We start from the raw sequence: 27,502 nt of genomic DNA, 5'->3' as shown, positions 1-27,502 counted from the left end.
GATATATATCTTTTTTTGAACGTTAATTTCTCAAAATCCACTGGAGCACATATATTGAGACCTAGCAAAGGCACATCGGGCTACCAGTCCGTACAATTTTGCCAAGTTTCGTGCAAATCCATTCAGCCGTTCGATTATTATTATTTTATTTTTTTTTGCCCCGCGGGGCCCTTTTAAAACCTCCACATCAAACCTAGGGGGTCAGCGACAATGTACTATGCCCCCTTATGGTCATTTGCCCCTTCGCTTTGGCCTCCTCTTGTCTCTCGATCCTACCGAGAGACAAGATGGCGGCCGCTACGGACTGTTTGGAATGTTGACAGACGCCGGAGAACCAATCAGCTTCGCTTCACAAAGCTCCGTTGCGCGAAAAGTACGCGTCCTGGAGCGCTGCCCGGTCCGCTGTTACAGATATATATCTTTTTTTAAACGTTAATTTCTCAAAATCCACTGGAGCACATATATTGAGACCTACAAAAGGCACATCGGGCTACCAGTCCCTACAATTTTGCCAAGTTTCGTGCAAATCCATTCAGCCGTTCGGGCTAAAAGTGAGGCCAACCGCCCTATGGAAATTAACATGGGAAAAACGGGTTTTGGGACCCCCCTTTTTTCTCGGCCCCCCCTTGACGAACCCCCACAAAATTTTCAAGGGCTGCTCAGAAACAAAATGTGCCATTTTCCTGAAAATTTCAGCCAATTCCGTCCACAAACGCCAAAGTTATTAGACATAGAATTTTCAAAAATCCCATAGAGAAAAAATCCTAACTATATATACCTACTGGCGACCGCCAGTAGGTAATATATATATATATATATTGTATTTTACCAATTCAAAGCTGTAATACTGTGCTCGGAGTGATAAATGGCTTATGTAATTTTACAGCTCGGCAAGAACAGCACTGTGCTAGTCCTATGCTTAAAGACTTTGCTGAAGAAATGGCAAAACACTTTGTCCTTTTCTATCTCAGCGTGGATGGCACTGTGCTAATCCTATGCTAAAAGATTTTAAAAGAAAAACAGACATTTGAGGTGAGCAGATCTAGAGTGTCGCTGGTGTTGAGAATGCTCTAACAGGAGCTGCTGTCCACCTAAACTTGAGAACTACCCAGAGTTGTCTTCTTTTTTGCATAATTTATGCGTCACTTTATGCCTGAAAGGGTTTTGTTTTGACTTATACTGGGTGCTCCCTTGTGTTTGGACAAAGCTATACCTCTCTGAAGAGCTCTAATTAGAGCGAAACACTCTGTCTGGGGTTGCTTTTACTCATTTCAGGTTGGCTTGAGTTGGTATTTTACCAATTCAAAGCTGTAATACTGTTCCTGGAGTGATAAATGGCCTTTGTCATTTTACAGCTCGGCAAGGACAGCACTGAGCTAGTCATATGCTTAAAGACTTTGCTGTAGAAATGGCAAAAGACTTTGCCCTTTTCAATCTCGGCGTGGATGGCACTGTGCTAATCCTATGCTTAAAGATTTTAATAGAAAAACAGACATTTGAGGTGAGCAGATCTAGAGTGTCGCTGGTGTTGAGAATGCTCTAACAGGAGCTGCCTTCCACCTAAACTTGAGAACTACCCAGAGTTCTCTACTTCTATTTTGCAGTCACTCTATGCCTGAAAGGTTTTTTATTTATATATATATATATATATATATATATAAAAGACATTGAGAAAGGGAGGGCTCTCCCGAAACGCGTCTGTCTTTAATAAATTTGCCCTGTGAAACGAGCTGTGCCGTGCCTGTGAGTGCTTTTTCTTCCTGGAACCCGGCTGGGTATTCTCAGGATCTTTGGGAGCTTGGATATATATATATATATATATATATATATATTTCCAAAACCACCTTCGCAGGCAAATGAAAACGCACTCGAGAGATTCTTCCTTTCACAGTTGTTTACTGCACCCTCGCTCTTGCAGATACCAACGCGTTTCACCGCCTACAGACGGCTTGATCACGGTCAATACCACTTCTCTTTCAACCACCTATAAGGTGTCTTTGTGCAAAGTCATGTGATTATCACCATTTCCTGTCAATACTAGGGAATTCTGGATGATGTAGTTTCATGACATATGTATGTCGCACAGAACAATTTTAATCACACATTGCCGTGTATTTCTAATGGTCTTATCGGTATAGGCATAATTTAACCTGGTCTCGCCCTCTAGTGGGCTAATGTTTGTTTTTAAACTGATTTCTCGCCCTCCAGTGGGCTTAAGATAATTGCATGCTATCTATATCATTCTCTTGCATACAAAGACCAACGATTGTAAACCACCATTACCAACATGTTACCCTATGCATTCTAAGCCGTTACTATATTGTATTGACCTTATTTGGAAACTAAAGGAATTATTTTACATATATACAAATACAATCTCTCGTTGCGATACTGCAGTGGCACAGATTCATATTTACACAGACATTTATAAATGAGATTTATAAATGAACATAAAGTTCTTCGCTCTGGTTAAGACCTTCCGGATGTAATGTTCTGAAGTTTAGTACTTTGCACAAAGACACCTTATAGGTGGTTGAAAGAGAAGTGGTATTGACCGTGATCAAGCCGTCTGTAGGCGGTGAAACGCGTTGGTATCTGCAAGAGCGAGGGTGCAATAAACAACTGTGAAAGGAAGAATCTCTCGAGTGCGTTTTCATTTGCCTGCGAAGGTGGTTTGGGAAATTAATTCGGCAGGGCTCTGCCGAGGAAAACGCACCGGTGACAGAGCGCCAGGGGTCACCTAAGCTGAGCCAAGTTGTGGAGATATATATATATATATATATATATATATATATATATATATATATTCCACAAATTGTCCTCAGCTTTAGAGAAGCACTCGACAGTGTTCTGCCCTCCGGCTCTGACTTTCAAGCATGCCTTCCGTTCCACCTTACAATAATATGCCGACGCGTTTCGGGGTTAAACCCCCTCTTCATGGGCTGCTCAGAGAACACTTGATGGTCGCATTATTGTTTCCGGCGCTTTTTATCACAAGCCCCCCGGTGGGCATATGCTGAGTGCACAATCACTCCCGGTGTATGATGGGACTTGGGGTCCGTAATGCGATATAAAATTTGCATACTTGTTGTAAGTTCAAGTGTTCACTGTCAATAACGCTTGTTCATTGAATACCTTTTAGTAGGCGGTGTTGCTTTGGGCATGCATTATTAATGAAGAGCGCTGTGCCGTGTCAGTCCCAAATTGTTTGGAACTTCAGCCTCGCTCCGCCGGTAGTTACTTTCCCTCAGCAGGCGATGGTGCTTCTCCCACGGCCGGACCGCCGTGCGAATGTTTGTTCCACAAATTGTCCTCAGCTTTAGAGAAGCACTCGACAGTGTTCTGCCCTCCGGCTCTGACTTTCAAGCATGCCTTCCGTTCCACCTTACAATAATATGCCGACGCGTTTCGGGGTTAAACCCCCTCTTCATGGGCTGCTCAGAGAACACTTGATGGTCGCATTATTGTTTCCGGCGCTTTTTATCACAAGCCCCCCGGTGGGCGTATGCTGAGTGCACAATCACTCCCGGTGTATGATGGGACTTGGGGTCAGTAATGCGATATAAAATTTGCATACTTGTAGTAAGTTCAAGTGTTCACTGTCAATAATGCTTGTTCATTGAATACCTTTTAGTAGGCGGTGTTGCTTTAGGCATGCATTATTAATGAAGAACGCTGTGCCGTGTCAGTCCCAAATTGTTTGGAACTTCAGCCTCGCTCCGCCGGTAGTTACTTTCCCTCAGCAGGCGATGGTGCTTCTCCCACGGCCGGACCGCCGTGCGAATGTTTGTTCCACAAATTGTCCTCAGCTTTAGAGAAGCACTCGACAGTAGGTAGTTATTAGTTAGTTATAGTTAGGATTGTTTTCCATAAGAAATCCGCAACATTCTATTGGGAATAACTTTGGCGCCGGTGGACGAATCTTCGCGAATTTCTCAAAGAAGATGGCTCGCTCCGCTCTGCTCCTTCCCTGAAAGTTTGGGGGAGATTCGTCAAGCGGGGGCCGAGATAAAAGGGGGGTCCCAAAACGTGTTTTCCCCATGTTAATTTCCATAAGGCGGTTGGACTCACTTTTAGCCCGAACGGCTGAATGGATTTCCACCAAACTTGGCAAAATTGTAGGGACTGGTAGCCCGATGTGCCTTTGCTATGTCTCAAGATATGTGCTCCAGTGGATTTTGAGTAAATTAGGTTCAAGAAAATATATATATCTATAAGCGCGCCCCGGTACGCGCACCGGGGCGCGTACCAGCGCGCTACGCGAGTTCGCGAGCGGAAAGCTGATTGGCTCTCGGGTGTCTGTCAACATTCCAAACAGTCCGGAGGGGCCGCCATCTTGTGTTTCGGTAGGATCGAGACACAAGAGGTGGCAAAAACAAAGGGGGAAATGACTAAAAGGGGGTAGGGTAGACCCCCCTGACCCCCTAGGTTTGATGTGGGGGCCATAAAAGGGATTTTCGCGAGGGGAGCGCCCGGTACGCGCACCGGGGAGCGTACCGGTACGCGTGCCCTGGAGATAAAAGAATGACAGAGTTTTTTAAAAATGTAGCATTTTTTTTTATAAATTAGAGGTAGTTCTAAAAAGAACTGTTTTTTTATTCTGTTTTATATTTTTTTATTGTTTTTTTGAACATTTTTTACTTTTTTGGCGTTTATGAAGAATTTTATATATTTTTTTTTTTTATTTTTTTTTTTATGATGTCATGAGTGATGTCACTGACCATGTCATGAGTGATGTAATATGTGAGGTCATCAGCAGTGCATTGCACGCGCAAGTTATAGTGAGTCCAACTAACTATAACGTGGGAATTTCAATGGTTTCATGCGAGTAAAATTTCCAGCTAACTATAACTGGTGTGAAACCTATGGTTTTTTCAGTGAATATATATATATATATATATATATATATATATATATATATATATATATATATATATATATATATATATATAGATATATATATATATATATATAGATATAGATATATATATATATAACAGTGGCACCGCCCGAATCTTGGAAGAGGAATCGCCCCGCCTAGCAGAAGCTGCATTCAAATTCGATTCCCCGGGAAGCGGCAAACAAATTGCATGGTTGCTACGAGAGCCGGGTAAGCAGCGCTTGCTTTACGTTCTAAACGGACGAGCGGGACGATATACTAACTATTCAGGGCGAGGCGAAGGGGTGGTTTTCGGAGTCAAGATTCACACGGATACTGGGCTCGGTATCCAAACAGAAACATCATAACGATGTTTAGCGACGCAGCACGTGAGGAAGCAGCCTTGGGGATGTTTAAAAAGAAAAGAAGTGAGGCTGCAGCAAATGATAATTCAGGCAACAGAAAGACCTCTGGCGCTTTAACAGACAAATACCAAACTCTTGAGAGACTACACGAAAGAGAGATCCGGAAGTGGTGGGAGGCGACCTCTCTCCAAAATTACATCGAAGTGGAGAGGGTCCCTCGTGGGTTGCGGGTGTACACCATTCCCGCATATGAAAACCCAGACCCGCAACTTCTGGAGGAATGGAAGATTCACACTGCATCCTTTTGTAAAGGGAGCCTACAGTTACTGGTTAGGTTCGCTTGGAGTGATAGAGCCAAAGTGCTTGACGAAATAAAAATCTTATAAGAGGAGTTGGAAAATAATCCTGATAAAAAGGAACATGAAGATATCAAAGGAGAAATGAAAAAAAGACTACAGAAATATGAGTTGAAAATTCGGCAGAGAAAGGAAGAAAAATTCGACAGAGACGAAAGGGACTATTCTATGGGTTGTATACTCACTTTCGCCAGAAAATTTGATGGGCCCCGTTAAGAGATGATACGTAAGAAACAAAATCCACCTAAGCCATCGGAAATAGTCGAGACATCGGAATCAGATATGACAGCATCAGAGAATTCAGGGGATGAAGTGGCTGGACCATCAAGGCCCCCCAAGAAAACCCTTTTTCACGAGGAATTCGATCTGATAAGAGCAACATGGCTACGGGGAGGCAAAACCAAACCCCAGGAACAAAACGTTGGAGAACAAGGAGGGGAGGCAGGAAGAGGAAGGGGCAGAGGCGGAGGTCAAAATCAATCGACCACAATAAAGAAGAAGAGAGGGGGAAGGTGGTAAACACAGCAGACAACCTAACGATAGTGAATCTGACTAACAAGAAACTAACATCAGACGAAGAGTCCGTATTAAAACTAGGATTTTCGTTTTGTCGACCGACCAACCTAGAATATACCCAAACGAGGATAGATCTCTTTAAGTTTACCAGAAAATTAAAACTACACAAATACTATAAGCTAAAACCTACAGTCAAAGAGACTAGACTCCTACAAGACACAATAAGGGACATGGACATCATACAACTGGATGATCTGACAACATTGGAAGCCCTAGAGGAGATTAGAACTGAAACGTGTATGGAGAGACAAGATCTTGAGACCTTGAAACAGAGAAGTAGGAATTTGGGAATAGGACAGGAGGCACCAAAAACCAATTTCAAACCCATTTCCCAATTCCTCCCACAGACACCACAAGACGCCATTGATACTTTCAGTGACGCTATGCTAAAAGAACTTAGTGAATTCCGATGCAAAGACGCACGCAAGTGGACCAGGAGCCCACTCACTAAAGGACAATCCCTAGCCTTGAGGAAATTACGGGAGGAACCGAATATAATCTTTAAACCCTCCGACAAGGGCGGCAACGTTGTGCTGTTGACTAGGGAACAATATGTAGGAGAGGCCATGAAACAACTAAATAACAATAACCACTATGAACGTACGACGCATAAAAAATATCAAGGGAGCATCGAGGAATATGATAAATTGATCCTCAAATGGCACAATAAAAAGATGTTGGACACTGACGAATATCTATTTTTAAGATCGAATCATCCTGTCATACCAACATTCTATCAGTTACCTAAGAACCACAAGGATGCAAAGATGCCACCGGGGCGACCTATAGTATCTTCTATGGGCAGACTCACTGAAAACTTGTCAATCTTTATCGACCACTTTCTATTCCAAGCAGTAGTAACTCTAAGTTCCTATATTAGGGACACTAAGGACTTCATAATGAAACTGGAGAAATTGAAATGGGACAATTCTTATGTCTTAATTGTGATGGACATTACGAGTCTCTATACCTGCATCGAACACACTCAGGGTTTGAGGGCAGTTGAGTACTTTATGAAGAAAAGACCACTGAAATTTGCAGGTCACAGCACCATGCTCCTTGAGATGACAGAGTTCTATCTATTAAATAATATCTTTCTCTTCGAGGGCAATATGTACAGACAAGTCTCCGGGACTGCGATGGGCACCTGCTTCGCCCCCAGCTACACAAATTTATTTGTGGGCTGGTGGGAGGAGCAGGTGGACTGGTCCAACGGTAATCAATCTTGGTCCAATCCCATAGTCACCTGGCATAGGTACATTGACAACCTTTTTATGGTCTGGGAAGGGTCAACTGAAAGCGCCAAGGACTACATTGAACATCTGAATGATAACAATTTGAATCTCCGCTTTACTGGCGAGGTTAGCTCAGTGGCAGTGAGCTATCTTGACCTGAGAGTAGAGATCAAGGAGAATGAGGTTACTACATCGCTGTATAGAAAACCCACCGCTGGCAACAGCATATTGAATGCCGACAGCGGACATCCAGTTGCTCTGAAGGAGGGTATTCCTTACGGGGAGCTTCTGCGCCTTAAGCGCAATTGCTCCCGAGATGAGGATTTCTTCAAATCTGTTGATGAGAGTATTGAGAGATTTAAATCCAGAGGATACGAAAGTGCCCTCCTAATGAAAACTCTCAATTAAGTGTCTAAAAGTCCACGCCATCAACTGTTGACTGACGCTAGCGCGGAATCGAAGCAAAACAAGGAGGAAGGTAAATTCCGCCTAATCACATCATTTTCTGAAGATGCCAGTTTTCTGAAAACTACTCTGAGAAAAAACTGGCATATTCTGAAAATGGATCCGATTATTGGACAAGATATCCCCAAAGGCCCTTTAGTTACCTTCAAGAAGGCCAGATCCAACAAAGACCTATTGGTACGTAGTCATCGGGACATCCCCAAAAAGAAAGATAACACCTTGAAAGACATGAGAGGCTTCTTCCCATGTGGGAAATGTAAGGCCTGTGCATTTAGTAAGAGGGTGTTAGGATATGATGTGCCAGGATTGCAAGAGCGCAAGAAAATATCTAAATTCATTACCTGTCAAACTTCACATGTTGTTTATTGCTTGGTTTGTCCATGCAATCTCAGATATATTGGGAGCACGGTGAATAGTGTTAAATTAAGAATTCTGGAGCATATGGGGCCATATCAAATAGGATATGAAATCCCCAGTGGCCAGAGACTATGCCATTAAACACAAGAGTGACAGAGATGCCTTGCAATATTTTGGTATTGACCATGTTCCTGACCATGAGAGAGGGGGTAACAGGATGACCAAACTTAGACGTCTGGAATCGAGACATATAATAGATCTCCAGACCAAGACCCCCAAAGGCCTTAATAGTGGGGAGGAACTTGCTGTACACTTGGGGAAGTGAATGTTGTCCCTTTTTTTTAATATTGCATTACATTAGGACATCCCTCAACTGCTGCTAACTATTCTGTGATCAGGGGATTAGCCGGCTGACGGCTTAATTAGGAGGTACACTTGGCGGCTCTTGTTTTTTGAGCCGCCTATGCCGATCCACTGCATGATTTATTATCTTTACACAGGTTGTGCAACATTAGCTGAGTGAAGGTCTATATGAATTGTGAACCCTTGCTATAACAATCATGTTTATCAATTTAATGTCATGCATGGTTTTTAAAGGGATGATATTTCAATTTGTATGTATTTAAAATTGCAAATGTATGACGCTTTTGCACACTGTAAGATGGCGCTCACTGGGGTAATGCTAGTGAGCAGTCCTACCTCCATTCCCCTTTTCGAGTCACGTGCTGGGTCCCTTTAAAGTAAGCTTCCGTGTTTCACCACGATGAACACATTGACAAAGGGGTTTCCTGAAACGCGTCTGTGTGAAGCATCGAAATAAACTGACTCTTTGGAAAAACCACCCCGCGAGTGCCGTTTCCTTCCTTCCCGGCCGGGAGAGGGGGGTTCTGGAGCGAATATATATATATATATATATATATGTAGCTCAAGTTCCTCACTGATGCGTTAGGAAAACAGCACTCGTAGGCAGGTTGGTGTTCAAACTCTTGATTTAATGTACAGAGTCAACAAACGCGTTTCGGCTGCAAGCCTTCGTCAGTGTTGATGCTCGCGCATGGATCAGCAGTGTATTTAATAAGATGTCACATGGCTCAATGCATAGCATAGCAGAGATAGCATAGAAAGGAGACTACATTCTACAGGCAAAAGTTCGCGCCATATTGGAATGTGCAAAATGAGTCAATTCCCAAATCATGTGTGCATCTGACATTTGCTTTGTAGAGCTGGTGTAGAACAATACTGCCGTGTATCGGCTTGTCATCCCGGATATTGGTATCATATCAAAGAATTGCCGTTCAAACCATCAGTATAAGGTAATAATGGTACAAATTATGAACCTCTGTCTAGGTCTCTGAGTCTCCAGATCTCGCCGTGGATCGGCAAGTAACCCCCTTCCCACCTTAGTTGGGGGTTATTATGATATGATTATCAACCAACATAACCAGGATGTAATGTATCAAGTGTAACCAAGCTACCACCATCGTCCCTCTATTCTATTATAGCCATATTAGCTATGCAACATTATTCTATGTAAAAAACCATAAGTAACTAATTGTCAATTGTCAAAATTAGGTGCATATCATCACATATTATATACATATGTTAACTGGCCAAACCCCTTAACAAAACCTAAGAAACCATAAACAATAGAAAATGCTTTAAGAGACATGTCATATAGGATGTACATCTAATAGTATCTATTCTATTTTTTAGTTCAGTCTAGGTTCAACTTTAGAGCTGTAGGAAATTCAAGGTTAACAGGTTCTAGTAATTCTACATGCAGTGTTCTTTGTCTCACATGAGATAATGACACAGTTATCCAGTGTTCGTAGAGCGTGCTACTACTAGTCCATTTGATAGATTATATTGATAACATTAATTTCCCTAAATGTACAGCGAGATCTTCTCCACTATTTAACCCTAGTGGTGCCTTGGTCATCATATCGATAATGTACCTGGACTCCAGGCGTCTAAGTTGCTTTAACCTATCACCCCCTCTTATATTGGCAGGGATATGATCCAGTCCAAAATACTGCAGTTTATTCCTGTCTCTGTTGTGTGTGTCGGCAAAGTGTCTTGCAACAGGGTATGAGGGGTCTACTTTCTCAATAGCCCTTTGGTGTTCAAGTACTCTGATTTTTAGCGGGTGAATCGTGCTACCCACGTATCTGAGACCACATGGGCATACAAGACAATATACCGCAAATGGTGTACTGCAGGTCAGAAATTTCTTGATGGGCTTACTCATCTCCACCCCCGGTACCCGGTATGTTAACGTTCTCTTACTTCCTGCGCAGGCCTTGCACTTTCCGCAGGGGAAGAAGCCCTTCATTTCAGCTAATGTGTCTTTCTTAGGTTTCTTTTTTTCGAAGTGACTTCTCACCAGGGTGTTTCTAAGGGATCTTGCCTTCCGAAAAGTCATTTGGGGTTGCCGCGGGATATCTTCCTTGATCACCGGATCGGTTAAAAGAATATGCCAATTCTTGGCAAAAATTCTTCTAAGGCTCCAGGCTTGTGTGGAATAGGACGTGATCATCCGGAATTTTCCCCCTGTGTCAGAATCTTTGTTTTGTCTTTTGGATTGTAGTAAACTCGCCCTGGGTATCTTCCTGACTTTATTTAATGTTTTGTTTAGGGAATGACTTTCATACCCTCTTACGATGAATCTTTCAACACATTGATGTGCTGCTACTTTGAAATCCTCCTCCCTGCTACTGTTTCGCTTCAATCTGAGTAGTTCCCCGTAGGGGATACTTTGTATCAGTCTGGAGGGATGGTTGCTGTCTGCCCTTAGTATGGAGTTCCCTGCCGTGGGTTTGCGATATAGGGAGGTGTGCAGTTTACCCTGCTCGACAAACACCCTCAGGTCCAGATAGTCAGCTGCCACCGGGCTAACTGTCCCCGAGAAATGCAAGCCGCAAGTATTGTTGTTGAGAACCTCGATATACCGATGGGCCGTCTCCACCGTCCCTTGCCACACGATGAAGAGGTCATCGATATATCTATACCACCTCGCTACCCTGCCTGCTTCCTGTCCGTCAAGCACCATGGGCACCCGCTCCTCCCACCAGCCCACGAATAAATTCGCGTAGCTGGGAGCGAAGCAGGTGCCCATCGCAGTCCCGGACACTTGTGTATACAGTTGGTCATCAAAAAGGAAGATGTTATTGGTCAGGCAGAATTCCACGAACTCCAGTAGCATGCAATTATGTAAAGCAAATCTTGCCGATCTCTTCTCTAGGAAGTGTTCAATAGCTGTTATTCCCAGTTCATGCTTGATGTTGGTATATAAACTGGTTATGTCCAATACCATTATCACGTATGTGGAGTCCCACACCAGATCCTCTAATTTTGACAAGAAGTCTTTAGTGTCTTCTACATGCGATTTAAGTTGGGTCACCAGGGGGAATAGAAAACTGTCAATGAATTTAGACATGTTTTCTGTAAGTCCGTTAATTGAAGATACAATCGGCCTCCCTGGTGGTTCAGTGGCATTTTTATGCAGTTTGGGTAGGTGGTAGAAAGTAGGTATTGTAGGGTTATTGCTGCGTAAGAAAAGATTTTCCTCACTTCCAAGCATAGCTCTTTTGTACCATTTGTTCACAAGTTCATCATACCGTAACACACTCTTATTGTATTGTTCAATACCAATTTTTTGGTAGTATTGAGTGTCCGATAGTTTTTTTAAGGCCTCTTTGCGGTAGTAGTCTCTGGTTAAAAGCACCACATTGCCCCCCTTATCGGAGGGTTTGATGATAATTTCCTCATCCTCCTGTAGGCTCTTTAGTGCTTTTCTTTCCTGTGCTGAGATATTGTCTTCCCATTTCAATGTTCTTTGGTACCCTCTCAAATCCGTCAATTCTTTGAGGACTGCTTCAGAGAATGCATCAATTGCATCCCATGGCATTCCTGGGTAAAAAGTGGAGGCTGGTTTAAATGCGCTTTCTTCCCTCTCTTGAGTTATATCACTCCTCGCGGCTCTGTTAACCGTGTGATCGTCTTGGGTGTCTGGTGTGTCTTGTTCCAGTCTCAGGTTTTCAAGATTTTCAATGCCTTTCAGATCTTTGCATGTTAATACATCGGTTGCCGTCTTCAATCCTTAGCGCTTGTAGGTTTTCTTTTTCTTTTTCCATACTTGTCCTCGTCCTCTTCCAGCCGCCCCCTGCCCGGCGGGTCCTGCGTTTTGATTTTTGGGTGGCTTCAGCTTGCCCCCGCGGAGCCAGGCCTGGCGTATTACGGTACATTCCTGGTGAAAAAGGGGCGAGGGGGATGCAGTTTGGCCTCCTTTAGATCTTCCTTCTGTTGACCTCTTTTGCCTGTTGTCCGCCGTCGCCCCCTCACTATCCGTTACGTCGGATTCGGATGTAACTTCGGGTGAAGTTATCCCCAGAGCTTCCTTCCTAGACACCTCTTTTCTCGGTGCGTCGTATTTCTTTGCGAAAGTTAGTACCCTCCCTTGTAGGTAGTCGTTCTCGTCTCTCGTGTATTTCTCCTGCTTTCTGGTCTTGATCTTGTCTTCGTATTTGGTCAGTCTACTTTTCATTTGTTCTCTCAGTGTTGCTACTTTGCCAGCATCCTCTTCCTTCGAAAGTTCTTCTTCTAATGTAGCAATTTCGGCTAATGCCTTATCCCGGTCACTCCAGGCATATTTTACTAGGATGTGCAGGGTTCCTTCGCAATAATTCGCTGTGTGCTCCGCCCAGTCTGTTAACAGCTGCGGGTCTGGGTTTTCATACGAAGGAATGGTGTAAACCCTTAACCCTCTTGGCACTCTTTTATCCTCAATGTAGCTTTGGAGGCTCGTTGCCTCCCACCATTTACGCACTTCGCGCTCGTATAATCTTTCTAGTTTTGACAAAAGTTCATCCAGTTTGGTTTTTACCAATTGTTGCGGGGGTTGTGCATTGCTTCTAGCAGTGGCTATATCTTGCCTCTTGAACATCCCCTTTGCTGCATCTCTTCGCGCGTCTTCACAGTACATGCCCCTGTGATTTGTTATGCTCTGCTGTGTGAGAGTTAAACACCAACCTACGCCCACTGTCACCCTGCTGCTATTCCGCCGCCCTTCACGTATTCTGAAAACCGCGCTCACCTTCGGGATGGAAAGAAAGATCACACGCCTCCAATGGCGTTGACAGGAAATGTTTGTTTCTTCTGCCGCCAGTTACCCTCTGATTCCGTATTCCATTCCGTTTCCAATGGCGCGTCAGCGGCTGCAGCGGTGCCCGTCTGAAACTCTCCACGCTCCAGGTACTGCCAGACAAGTCACTCGGCACTCATATTTGGATCCATTTCATTGCCAGCAGACAGCTCACAAATGCAGTCTTTAAAGTTAATATCTGCCTGACGCGTTTCAGGAATCTCATCCTTTCTTCAGAGGCAATCATTCAGAATATTACATATATATATTACCTACTGGCGGTCGCCAGTAGGTATATATAGTTAGGATTTTTTCCCTATGGGATTTTTGAAAATTCTATGTCTAATAACTTTGGCCTTTGTGGACGGAATTGGCTGAAATTTTCTGGAAAATGGAACATTTTGTTTCTGAGCAGCCCCTGAAAATTTGGGGGGGGGTTCGTCCAGGGGGGGCCGAGAAAAAAGGGGGGTCCCAAAACGTGTTTTTAACATTGATTTTTCCATAGGGCGGTTAGCCTCATTTTTAGCCCGAACGGCTGAATGGATTTGCACGAAACTTGGCAAAATTGTAGGGACTGGTAGCCCGATGTGCCTTTTGTAGGTCTCAATATATGTGCTCCAGTGGATTTTGAGAAATTACCGTTTAAAAAAAGATATATATCTGTAACAGCGGACCGGGCAGCTCCCCGGTTCGCGGACCGGGGAGCGTACCAGAACTTCGCGTAGCGAAGCTGATTGGCTTTCCGGTGTCTGTCAACATTCTAAACAGTCCGGAGCGGCCGCCATCTTGTCTCTCGGTAGGATTGAGAGACAAGAGGAGGCCAAAACAAAGGGGGAAATAACCATAAGGGGGCATAGTAGATCCTCCGTGACCCCCTAGGTTTAATGTGGAGGCTTTAAAAGGGCCCCGCGGGGCAAAAAAATAATAATTTTTTTTTTGTTTTTTTTCGTGGGTAGCGCCCGGTCCGCGAACCGGGAAGCGTTCTGGGCAGCGTACTGCAATGAAAAATGAATGAGAGACTTTTCAAATGCAGTATGTTAATTGATTGTTGGTTTTGTTGATTATTTTTTATTTTTTTTACTTTTTTAAGCAATTATTTATTATTGTGATTGTGGTTGAAAATTTAATAGCATTTCTAACATTTAACTAGTTTATTAATTACATATAAAAATGATTAAAGACTCAAACAATTTTTTAATATTACATACAATTTTATTTTTCGGATTGTTTTTCAAAATTTATTAGTACGTCTAGCATTTGACTGTCCGATATGTCCTCTTGTTGAGTGAACATAAGTTCCCACATTTGACCGTCATCATAATGAAGTAAATGATCCACAGATTCTACACATTGAACTAATTCATGGTCCCGTGATTCATCCATGAAATCAGAGTCATCATTGTCCTCAATATCTTTTTCTGTGTTGTTCTCCAGAACAATTTCAAAGGAAGCATTCTGCTCACCTTCCATTTTCTTGCTGTAATTTGCATAAAAAATAAATATATCAGTAGAGATAGGGCACTGTTGGGTTTAAGTTCAGACAGGTACTTGTGAGTTTATAACAGAGAAGTAATCTATGGGCACTGTATGGTTTCAGGCGTGAAGTAGTACTATTAAAAAGTGCCTGTGAAGAAGCCTAAGTAAATTCATAATTATACCACAGAAACCTAAATCAATCCATAATTATAATAAAGAAGCCTTTCTCAATGTCTAACTCTTACAGAGGGATAGTATATAACTATCTGAAAATGTTTTCAAATTTATAAAATAATATCTCACCTTCTAAAATCAAGTTTAAGTTGTGGGTGAAAATGATCTTGCAATGTAGTTCAGGAAGTAGTAGTCAAAAATGGCTGTGTTTCTCTCTCTTCCTTTATATATATTCAGGTACATAACCAATCAAATGTCAGGTAAAAAAAGTAGAAAATGAAAGTAACATTTTCATTGGTTGTCAATTCCAACACTTCAGATGTGTTTTGTGAAGTAATTTACCTCAGGGTATTTAGAGAGGTCTACAGGCTAAATGGCTAAATGGAATTCCAATCAAATTTGTGAAAATGGTAGGGATTGGTATGTAGTATGAGCTAATCTATATTTGGTGAAATTGTCTCCAGTGGCTTTCCCACCTTTTTTGATGGTGCGCTTCCCAGGGAGCGACCCGGTACGCGAACCGTTGAGCGCCCCGGTTCGCGAACCTTAAGCGTTCCGGGAGTCCACCATTTTGTGTTTCGGTCGAATTAAGATACAAGATGGAGGGCAAATAATGTTCAGAATGGGTAGAAGGGGGCACGGTAGAGTTATCTTGACCCCCTAGGTTTTCTGAGGGTGGCTGAGGAGGCTTATATGTGCGAAAAAAAAACATTTTTTAAAAAAATTTCGCGAGGTTAGCTCCCGGTTCGCGTACCGGGTAGCGGCCCCGGTAGCGTACTTTGTTGAAAATTAGTGAAAAATGTTAGAGTTAAATAATAATTGTGAGTGATCAGATGTTGGGTAGCTCTGAGAAGAGCTTTTGGGTTTATGGTACATTTAGGTACTTATAAGTAGGTACCAATGCACATTCTTAAATTCAGAGTGAAAATTCTGTTGCCCTCATCTGAGAAGTGAACTCCATCTCCTCTGTAGATATCTTGAATGTAGTAACGCAAGTTATTGTTGTACAGGGAGCCCATTCCATGGTCTCTCATGTAAGCTGAAACAGATTTGTTTACATGCTTCCTCGACTTCTCAATTTGTGGACAAAATTGGTTTGACCACCTCCATTTCTGTCTTTGGCATATATTTGAATATACCAAGGCAGTCTGAGGAAAAAGTGCCATTAATTGCTCAAAGGTGTCCTTTAAAAGCATTTCCAGACCTACACCAGTCAAAGTGCCCAAGTCATTACCTCCACAGTGCACAATTAACAGGTCAGGTTTTGGCAAATGCATAAAGGTTTTCACCAATGGTATCAATTGGTGACATTTTAATCCTCTGTGGCCAAACCACTTAATTTCCACATCTTGTAAATTGAGGTTAGGTAAATTCCTGCTTTCAACGTACCTTTGAGCCCAGTGAATATAACTATGTCCAACAATCCAGACAGAAAACATGGTGAGAGAAGGTTCTCCTGCAGTCAGATGAAGTGTGGCAATGAAATGGCAGTTGAAAAAATGAGAGTGTAAAATGAAAAAAAAACTGTGGAGTTTCTGTGTTCATGAAGCAGTAACAGTGATTGGTGGATTTTGATTGATGAAAACAGAAAGTTAGGGTGCACGGATGTGTTCTTTGAAAGATGTATTTTGAATGGTCAATAAAAAATCATTAAATGAAAGAATGCACTGGATATGCAGGTGCACTGAGAGTTCAGAGTTCAATTGCAACAAAGTTGTGTGAACTTGCAAACACCAGAAGTCTTCCAAGAGGTGGTTGCTATGCAAAATAGGCAGAAAGGGCAGAGGGGGGAAGGGTTTTCATTTGAAAAAAAGTGAGGGAAGAGTTTTGATTGGGTGACATGAGAAATATGTGTGAAGAATTACAGCATTTCTGTGCTTTTGATAGCTGCAGACTCTGGAGTGCATACCTTTTGCTCTGCTGAAGACAAATTGGTGTGTTTCTGAGACTGTTTTCAAACTCAAAGTATTTGCTAAGGTGAGAAAATATTTCTTTAATTTAGATAGAGAATAGTGTGCTTTAAGGAGAAAATTATGAATTATGTGGCGCAAATTGCTTGTAAATATGATCCCACATGTGCATGGAAAATTTAGATTTTGAATGTTTGTGTTACATAGCCATGTTAAAAGTGACCCAACCATGCTGGAAAGGCAATCAAAAAATGCTTTCATGTGTTTTAATGACATTTTAAGTCATTTTCCCATGTGCAGTGTTTTGAAATTATGATTTGAAAATCGTTTTTGGGGAAAAGGAATTGTTTTTAAATTCATGACAAGGACATAATGGTGTGTGCTTCTTTATAAGGCAATTGACTGTCCCTGATGTTATTTTTCTCATTTTAGTGTAAGACCTTTCTCTGTGGCGCAAATTGCTTGTAAATATGCTCCCACATGTGCATGGAAAATTTTGATTTTGAATGTTTGTGTTACATAGCCATGTTAAAAGTGACCCAACCATGCTGGAAAGGCAATCAAAAAACGCTTTCATGTGTTTTAATGACATTTTAAGTCATTTTCCCATGTGCAGTGTTTTGAAATTATGATTTGAAAATCGTTTTTGGGGAAAAGGAATTGTTTTTAAATTCATGACAAGGACATAATGGTGTATGCTTCTTTATAAGGCAATTGACTGTCCCTGATGTTATTTTTCTCATTTTAGTGTAAGACCTTTCTCTGTGGCGCAAATTGCTTGTAAATATGCTCCCACATGTGCATGGAAAATTTTGTTTTTGAATGTTTGTGTTACATAGCCATGTTAAAAGTGACCCTACCATGCAGGAAAGCCAATCAAAAAACGCTTTTATGTGTCTTAAGGACATTTTAAGTAATTTTCCCATGTGTAGTGTTTTGAAGTTATGATTTGAAAATCGTTTTTGGGGAAAAGGAATTGTTTTTAAATTCATGACAAGGACATAATGGTGTATGCTTCTTTATAAGGCAATTGACTGTCCCTGATGTTATTTTTCTCATTTTAGTGTAAGACCTTTCTCTGTGGCGCAAATTGCTTGTAAATATGCTCCCACATGTGCATGGAAAATTTTGTTTTTGAATGTTTGTGTTACATAGCCATGTTAAAAGTGACCCTACCATGCAGGAAAGCCAATCAAAAAACGCTTTTATGTGTCTTAAGGACATTTTAAGTAATTTTCCCATGTGTAGTGTTTTGAAGTTATGATTTGAAAATCGTTTTTGAGGTAAAGGAATGTTGTTAAAAATTATGTGCGCCATATGCCCCCAAATTTCTTTTTTAGGGGTGCAGCAGGGTGTTCTTGAGACACCCCTGCACCTTTGGAAAAAATTCCTAATTTGTGATGAGCAAATTGTTAATCGCAAATTGCACCTTCATTTATATGAGCCTCCTAGCCCATGGAAATGAATGGGTAATTTGCAATTAGCAATTTTCTCATCGCAAATTTGGAATGGTAAAGAATCGCTATTTATTCCTTAAAATTCGCTTTTTTGGAAATGCAAAATAGTTATATGATACATATGGCGGTTGATGTCTAACAAGATAAGAAGCTTATGGATTCATTTATGCTGACTGGCGCAATGAAGTAGACATCACTTACTTCATTGGTAGAGCTTTACATGTATTATCTCCTCTGTATTCTTCATCAAGCGTAACTTTAATCTGCAATCCTGAGTAGGCCTCACCTTAAACAAACCTTTGGATAGGCCACACCTTATTGTCATCCTGGATTAATCATTTAAAATGCTAGGGACAGATTTATGATAGGTGTATGCCTCTTTTCTGCCACTGTGCGTCACTTTTTTGATGCAGCGGCGGTGAAAAAGATTTGCTATGAGGCGACAACATTACAAATTGATGCATTTAGGCAGATATGTCATGGTGTAAAAAAAACGTACCACATGAAACCGATGCAGCAGTGATGCAAAAGATGCACCATGTCGCAAGACAGGCCTCACTTGGGGCCATATGTATCAAGCTAATTAGCATTCGCAAAGATCAAAATTCTACGAATTTTGGCCTTTGCGAATGTTAATTAGACAAATGGTATGTATCAAACAAGTTTGATGCAAAATAAGGAGTAGCAAAATTTGCTATTCCTTATTTTGCAATTGCACTGAAGGATTTGCAAATTTTGTGACTACTTAAATGCAATGTATCAAACAAAAACTATGTAAAAAATGACATTAAGGATTTGGAAACTATTGTGGTAAATTGGTGGTAATATGTGAATTCTTTTCAAAAAGCTTTTTTTCAAAAAAACAAAAGGTGCCATATGACGCCAACACATGCCCTTAGGGCATGTATGTGTGCCATATGCCCCCAAATTTCTTTTTCAGGGGTGCAGCAGGGTGTTCTTGAGACACCCCTGCACCCTTGGAAAAATTCCTAATTTGTGATGAGCAAATTGCTAATCGCAAATTAAACCTTCATTCCTATGAGCCTCCTAGCCCATGGAAATGAATGGGTAACTTGCAATTAGCAATTTGCTCATCGCAAATTAGGAATGGTAAAGAATCGCTATTTATTCCTTAAAATTCGCTATTTAGGAAATGCAAAATAGTTTGATGATACATATGGCAGTTCATCTCTAACAAGATAAGAAGCTTAGGGATAGATTTATGATGACTGGCGCATCACCAGGGATGTGCCAGTCATCCTGCGCCGCTGTTCCGCCACCCATGGTGTGCTGCATTTACAATGCGGCGCAGCATGGGGCAAAAACGGCACAGATGTGTGACGCATCTGTGCCGTAAAGGTGGCGCATTGCTGGAGTTGTATCGCAAGTGCGATGCAGCTCCAGCAAGGCTCAGGGGTGCCCCATCTCCACAATGCTGCGTCAAGACCTATGCCAGCTTCAAGCAGGCGCAGGGTTTTGACGCAGCTTTCTCCTATCTGATTGTAAATGCGGCACACCATGGGTGGCAGAGCAGAGGTGCACGTTAACTGGTGCATGCCTGGGGATGTGCTATTTAACATAAATCTGCCCCTTTACATTTAAGTATGTGCAGGGGACACAGAGTCGGTGAGGCTTATCCAAGGTTAAGAAGAGATGAGTCCTGTTCAGTGAAAAATTAGACATAGGCTTCACCTGCTCAGCATCGCTGGACATGGCTAAATAATAGCTGCAAAATGTTAATCTTGTTAAACAATTTTAATATTATAATTTCTGAGATTTGTCTCTTACCTTGCAACATCTCATTGTTGTTATCTTTCTTTAAAGATAAAGACAACCTCAACATGAGCGACAATCTGCAATCAGTTGATTTTGACCTCATCATTGAACTTGTAATTGAAACATCAGTGGATGTTGATCCTTTGGATGATTTAAATCCTGAGGATGAAGAAGAGCGTGATGAGGATGCAGATTTGTCCGAACTATATGATATAGGATGGGAAGCTGACCTGCTTGAGCCTTTGGAAATATAAACATTTATTTTTAAAATTTATAATTAATAAAAAGTAAAAAGGTAAACTGTTTAATTTAAAAATAAAGACACCTTCAAAAACAGGTTATGTGTAGTGTCTTCAATAAAATATTAAAATATGCTCATAAAATTAGATCAGATTCACATATAAAATAGCATAGGTAACATAAATATAAATGTCATTTCTTTTCTGGTATTTCTGTATTGTAAATTTGCCAACGACTAAAAAATCTTCTAATTAAAATGTCAAGTAGTGTGTTAAGTTTTTGATCACTGTTACTGATTTACTGTTTGGTAATAATGGTTAATAACATTTTTTATTATATTTTTCCACAGATTCAACTGCAGATCATTTCAAGATTTCACCATGCCTACAATAGAAAGACAGATAAAGGCTGCAAAACGTCAAAGACAGCAGGTGGAAAAAAAAACGCAGCAGTCCTCTAACAAAAAGATTTCTCAAGCCACGAAGAAAGCACCGGGTAAGAGCTCTAAATATTTCATAAGAAATATTTGTAGTAAAAAAAATATTACTACAGAAAATGTTTCAGTCCATAAAACGAGAAGGAAATCAAATGGAAAGGAAAGGACAATGAAAAATGTTACTGCTAGAGCAAGAGATAAATCTGTGCATGATAGTAGAAGGAAACAACAGTTTAGGGAGATTCGTAAACGAATGTTCCGGAACAGGATAATTGGCAATTTGTTAAAAAATATTAAGAAAGGTCAACAGAAACTAGTTTTTTATAAGAGAAAAAAAAAATTGAGAAAGTTATTGATCAGGCATTTGAAATTAAACGTAAGTTATTTATTTTGATAATCAATAGAATTAGGAAGCTAAACAAGGCAATTTTTGATTTCAAAAGAAATAGTAGATGGAAGAGAATAGTTAATCGTAGTAATTTTTGTGAAGTTTTTTCTGGAGAATGGATGCATAGTTCAAGCTGTGAGGCATTTTTTAATGAGGAGAGTTATTTCCAGGATAATGATTTGGTGCATGCAGTTGACACCAGTGGTCGTGCTTATGAAGTGAAAGATGGTTGTCCAGTTGAAAAAGAAAAACTTGTGACAACAGAGGCAGAAGAGGTGTTAGGTAATGAGGTTTTAGGAAGACGTGGTAAGGGTCCTGTGTACACCTGGAAGTGTAGTAGTATTTGCAGTGTGCGACAGGATTCCATCAATTTGCTTTGTGATTTTGTACGGTCATTTAATAAAAAAAGTTTGAAGCAGAAAATGATGTTGTTGCAAGAATTAGATCCTTGCACAGTAAGAGAAGTGACAGGTTTGCATGGTCATTCACTGGCTTGTCTTTCCAGGAGAGTATGCCAGAGTGTTTTTCATCATTTCAGGATGCTAGCAGTGCATCATAACAAAGTGAGGAAATTAGTTAGAATGTTGTATTATGCTAAGAGTCCAGCAATTATGCTGAAACAATTATGCGCTGCTCTTTTGCATGGTTCTGAAATAGATGTGAAGAATATATGTGAAGAAATTGAGTTTTGTTACTTTGGAAGTAAAGAGGAGAATGTTGAAATTGAGCAAGAAGAAGAGGGTCATGTGGAAGATAGTGTACAGGTTTCCAGTACAGATCATTTCCAGAGGGAAATTGCGACATTTGAGGTGAAATCAAGTGAGAGGCCTAATTTCACTTGTGTGTGTTGTCGACGCACTTATTATAAGAATCAGACTAAGTTAGTGGATTTATATGCAAAAAGTGAAAGGGAAAATAATAGTGAATGGAAGGAATTTGCAACATACTTGATGGTAGAAAATTGTTTTGATTTGGGATTGGATCAACGTGTGTGTACTTATTGTTGTTGCAAATTAAATCAAAACCAGATGCCTGCTAGAGCAGTTCATAATAATCTGGAATTGGTTGAGATTCCTTCTGAATTGAAGGATTTAAATACTTATGAATCTATTTTGATTCAAAGTATCCATCCCTTTCAGGCTATTGTAAGAATGGAGCCAAAGACAGGGAAATTGCCTCCATCAGATTTACAGAGAGGATTAAAGGGAAGAGTTGTTTATTTGCCTCTAGATTTGAAGAAAAACATTAACACAATTGGAGTAGAAAAAGTGGAAGAGGAACCTCTGGTTATCTTAGTTAATGGGGTTCCGACAAAGAATAAGAAAATATGGCAAGATTTAGTAGATGTTAGGAAAGTCAAAAAGGCAACATTGTATTTGAAAAAAAATAATAAATACTATAAGAATGTATATGTTGCAGAAGAGGAAGTAAGTGAGGAAGAGGATAGCGATTTGTGTGCTGGTCAAATTGAGAAAGTAGAACCCTCTACTAGTGAAGAAATATATGAACATTATAGTGTTCATCCTTTGCATTCCAAGGAAGTCATGGGGAATGCTATTGAGTTGTTTCAAATGAAACAAGCCAAAGGGAGTCCCATTAGTGTTTGGGAGGAAAGTTTGGAAGCTCGGTGTTTCCCACAGCTTTTTCCAACAGGTCAGGGAGGAAGATATGATGAGCGACCTCATCAAATTCCTGCTTCTGAATACCGGACTTTGCGATTGTATGCAGGAGATGCTAGGTTTCGACAATGCATTCCTTATTTGTTTCATCTCCTGTTTGAAAGCGATCTGTCTGGACTGTCATATGCAGTGAACCACATCTTGAAAAGTGGTATACACATGCAAAACATCTCGGCAAGTGACTTTATGGATAAAGTCAATGTCCAAGATAGTATTTTGGATTCTCACCTGATTAATCTCATGGCGTGTCAGCGTGGTACTAATGAGTACTGGTACCGTCGTCATGGTGATTTAAAATGTATGCTGAGGAACTTAGGTACTCCCACATGGTTCCTCACTCTGAGCTGTGCCGAGTATGGCTAGGAAGACTTACTTGAATTTCTACGAGAGGCAAATGCTAACGTAGATAACATCGAATTCAAGACACCCGGAGAACTGTGCTCTTTGGATCCAGTCAATGTATGTAGGTATTTCAATCATAGATTTGAAGCTATGATGTCTTTCATCATGAATAAGAAGAATCCACCTCTTGGAGAGGTGTTGGATTTCTTCTGGAGAAAGGAGTACCAAGCAAGAGGTGCTCCTCATATACATATGTTGCTGTGGATCAAGGATGCACCTAAATTTGGAACGGATCCAGAAGACTCAGTGATGAGTTTCATCCAACAGTATTCTACGTGTGCTGTTCCAAACGCAAAGGAGAAGAAAAGCCTAAGAGAAAAAGTTCTGCGTTTCCAAAGCCATCGATGTGGAAAGTACTGCCGTCGTAAATTCCGAAACAAAGACAAGTTCTACACTAAATGTCGTTTCGGCTTTCCACGACCGGTGATTTCTAAAGGAAGAGTAAACAGTTTGATGTCTTCGCTGCGACACAATGTCATGAAGAAATCACCTAAAAACACTTACAATTTGAAGAGGAACGAAGAGTCCAAGTACATCAACGACTACAACCCGGTGATTTTGTCCATGTGGAATGCTAACATGGATATACAGTTTGTGGCTGATAACTGTATGGCTGTGGCTCGGTATGTGACGTCTTACATCACCAAAAAAGAGAAGACAGAATTGAAGGATATGTGGGAGGACATTTCCCATGAAAAGAGCCTCAGCAAGAAGTTGTACAGTTTCAGTCTGAAGATGTTGTCGCATCGAGAAATCGGAGCGTACGAATGTTCTGACCGGTTGTCTTCAGCAAGTCTCTATGCCAAGTCCAGGAGTATCGTTTGGGCGAGTCTTGGTCTTGCTGCAACGCGTAATCGAGTTCTCAAACCTGTGCGGGAAATTGAGTATTTGGCGGAAAAGGAGCCAAACAGTACCGACATTTTGAAGACAAACATGTTGGATACATATTATCCAAATCGAAGCAGTCACCTCGAGAATGTTTGTCTGTATGAGGTTCTGCAAAATTACATATTCAAGAGGAACATCAAAGAAGATACTGAGAAAGGAGTGTATGCTGTAATAGGAAGTGAGGGATGTCTGGTCAAGCAAAGAAAATGCCACTTGGTAAACCATCGAAAATTGAGTGGTGAATCTCCTGAAAAAAAGGAGTTTTTCTATTTAGCACTTTTGCAACTTTTCAAGCCTTGGCGTGCAGAAGAGGAACTGCTTGGAGATTTCCTCTGTTACGAAGACTCTTTCAATGCCGCCAAGGAGACCATAGAATGTCCTGCTTTTCCCAAATATGTAGAAATGTTGAATGCGGAAATTGAGCAGGAAGCAACGATTGCAGCCGAGATTGCCAGAGACAGTTCTCAGGACAGTCAGAGTTCTGCTTCATTGAGTCAGGATCCACTAGGAGGACCTGTTATCGAAAATGAAGCTGCCACTGCTATGAATGAAGTGGAAAGAGCAATGGCACATGCTCAAGAGGATGCGGTTAACTTAGAAGAGTTGGAAAGACAACTCAACGTTGAGCAGAGGAAAATATATGACGAAGTTACCATGCAAATTGATCATGGATTAAGTCATCATAAGAAAGAGTGCTCATGTACGTCGTTGAAGCCTGTCCGACTGTACGTGAGTGGAGAAGCGGGAACTGGAAAAAGTTTCCTCATTAAAGCAATTTCATGCTATTTGCAGGAAAGGACAGAGTCATCGCTGTCTTGTGTTGTCACTGCTCCAACTGGACTGGCAGCACATAATATTAAAGGGATTACTTTACATCGTTTACTGATGCTGCCAGTGGAGCATGACAACAAATTACAATATCACAAGCTATCTGGAGATGCTTGTTTTGAAGTTTCAAGAATCTTGAGGAAAATGAAACTTCTTATCATTGACGAAGTAAGCATGGTTTCCAATGTCATGCTTGCCTTTGTGCATTTGAGAATGCAAGAAGTTCTCAAAACAGAGTATGATGTGTTATTTGGTGGCAAACACATCATTGTTTTCGGAGATCTTCTGCAGCTGACACCAGTGAAAGGGCAACCTGTGTTCAAAATGCTCACGCATGAAGATACCAGGAAGTGCCTAGGCAGCATTGGCAACGTCAATATATGGTTAAACTTCAATTATGCTGAACTGCATGAAAATATGCGTCAGGCGAAGGATGAAGTTTACAAGACTATTCTACAAGATGTTAGAATTGGAAAAGTGACCGAGCATGGGAAAGAAGCTTTACATGCACGATTACTGTCAAATTTATATCCAGAACAAGATGTTGTGCCTGAGAATATTTTTCAGAAAATTACTGAGAAGAAATCTGGAATATGTTTGATGCCAACTCTTGCAGAATGTGCCAAATTTAACAACAAAATGTTGCATTTAGAAAAGCAAGAGATTGTGAAACTGGAAGCTATTGATAGAGTAGAGCATATGGGATCAACAATTATTTTGTCTGAGAATCTGAAAACAAAATTGGATTCATTAGAGAAGAGTATATCTAAAACTGCAGGTTTTGAAAAGACTCTGAATGTGTGCTTGAACTGCCGTATAATTTTAAGAAGGAATTTACATGTTGAAAGAGGTCTGGTAAATGGATCAATGGGTAATGTTGTTGATTTTGTAAAATACAGAAATAGAGATGGAATTGAATTTTTAAAAATTAAATTTGATGGCATTGAGGAAGTACAGCTAATTGCTCGTTGTTCTGCTAGATTTTTGCTTGTAAAAGACTTATATGTTCGCCGTAAGCAGTTTCCTGTTTGCTTGGCATATGCAGTGACAATCCATAAATCGCAAGGTTTAAGTGTAGACAGTGCATTGGTGAATATTGGCAGTTCTGTGTTCAAGGAGGGTATGGCATGTGTGGCATTGTCACGAGTTAGAACTTTATCGGGATTGTACTTGATTGAGTGTGATGTCACAAACATTTGTGCGGATCTAGATTGTGTTAAGGAATACAATAGGTTAAGAAGAGAGTATGTGCCACATTTGCCTCAGTATCCTTTGTTTGAGAAACGTGTGGTAGGCCGGAAACGAAGAAATGAGAACAATACTGGGGAGGTTGTAGCAAAAAGACAAAAAGTCAATGAACCTAAAATTACAAGCAGAAACAAAAAGGATTCTGTTGAAGATGTTGTTGGTTTTCAGTTTGAAAACAGTTCTGGTGTCAACTGCTATGCTAATGTAGTGATTAATGTTTTGTTTTCTCTAAAAGATGTAAAAGAAGAGATTGTGGTCAATTCTGATCAAAGATTTTGCAGTTTGTTAAATTCTGTGTTAGAGAAATGTACCACTGATAGAAGAAACATAGAAAGTGTGTCTGAAATTCGAAATCTGTTAGACAGATGTTCAGGCCAAACACAATTCTCTCAAAATATTCAGCAAGATTGTCAGGAGTTTTTAATGTATATGCTTGATGTATTACATGCTGAAGGTGTAGATGTAGATCAGCTGTTTGGGCTTTCTTATCAATGGCAGCATGACTGCGAGACCTGTATGGTATCAAGTACTACTAGTGTAGACTCAGAAAGATTTATATATTTAACTTTGCCAGACAGTAAATCAGTCTCCTTTAATAAGCTAGTAAAAGCAGCTGATCACAACATGGAGTGTAGCCAATGTAAATCTGAAATGACGTCCACATTATTTATACGAACATATGGCCAGTATGTCATTTTAATGTTCCAACGATGTAGGCCTGATGGAACAAAATTGACAACTTTAATTAAAAATTTTGTAGCTTCGCAGTTGTCAATATCAGGAAGGACTTTTGTAACTGCAGCAATTATATATCATGACGGCCCTTCAATAACATCAGGACATTACACAGCTTATTTAAAGTCTAGAAATGGCTGGTCATTCTGCAATGATTCTGTTTTAATTTTCAAAAAAAAATTGCCGTATGACCTTAAAAACTCTTACCTGGTGTTTTTAAAACCAAAATTTTAGGGAAATAATCTCGGGATGTGCTCTGTGGAATTTCAAGAAGTTCTAATGGCTCCTACACTATTTGGCCTTGAGGATAAGTGTAGTTCAGAGACATAACTTCTAACCATAAGACTGGACATCATGGAGAAATAAGTGCACTTTGAATGAGTTCAGAAAAACTGTTTCTTTTTATAAGCTAATTGAAGCAGCCAATCAAAACATGGAGTAGAGGGAATGTAAGTCTGCAATGCTGTCTACTGTTTTACATTGCTTTGTGAT

The sequence above is a fragment of the Lissotriton helveticus genome, chromosome 6 (assembly GCF_964261635.1).
Source record: "Lissotriton helveticus chromosome 6, aLisHel1.1, whole genome shotgun sequence".
Classification (NCBI taxonomy): Eukaryota; Metazoa; Chordata; class Amphibia; order Caudata; family Salamandridae; genus Lissotriton; species Lissotriton helveticus.
The sequence above is the reverse complement of the archived record's forward strand: the minus strand, read 5'-3'. Positions refer to the sequence as shown.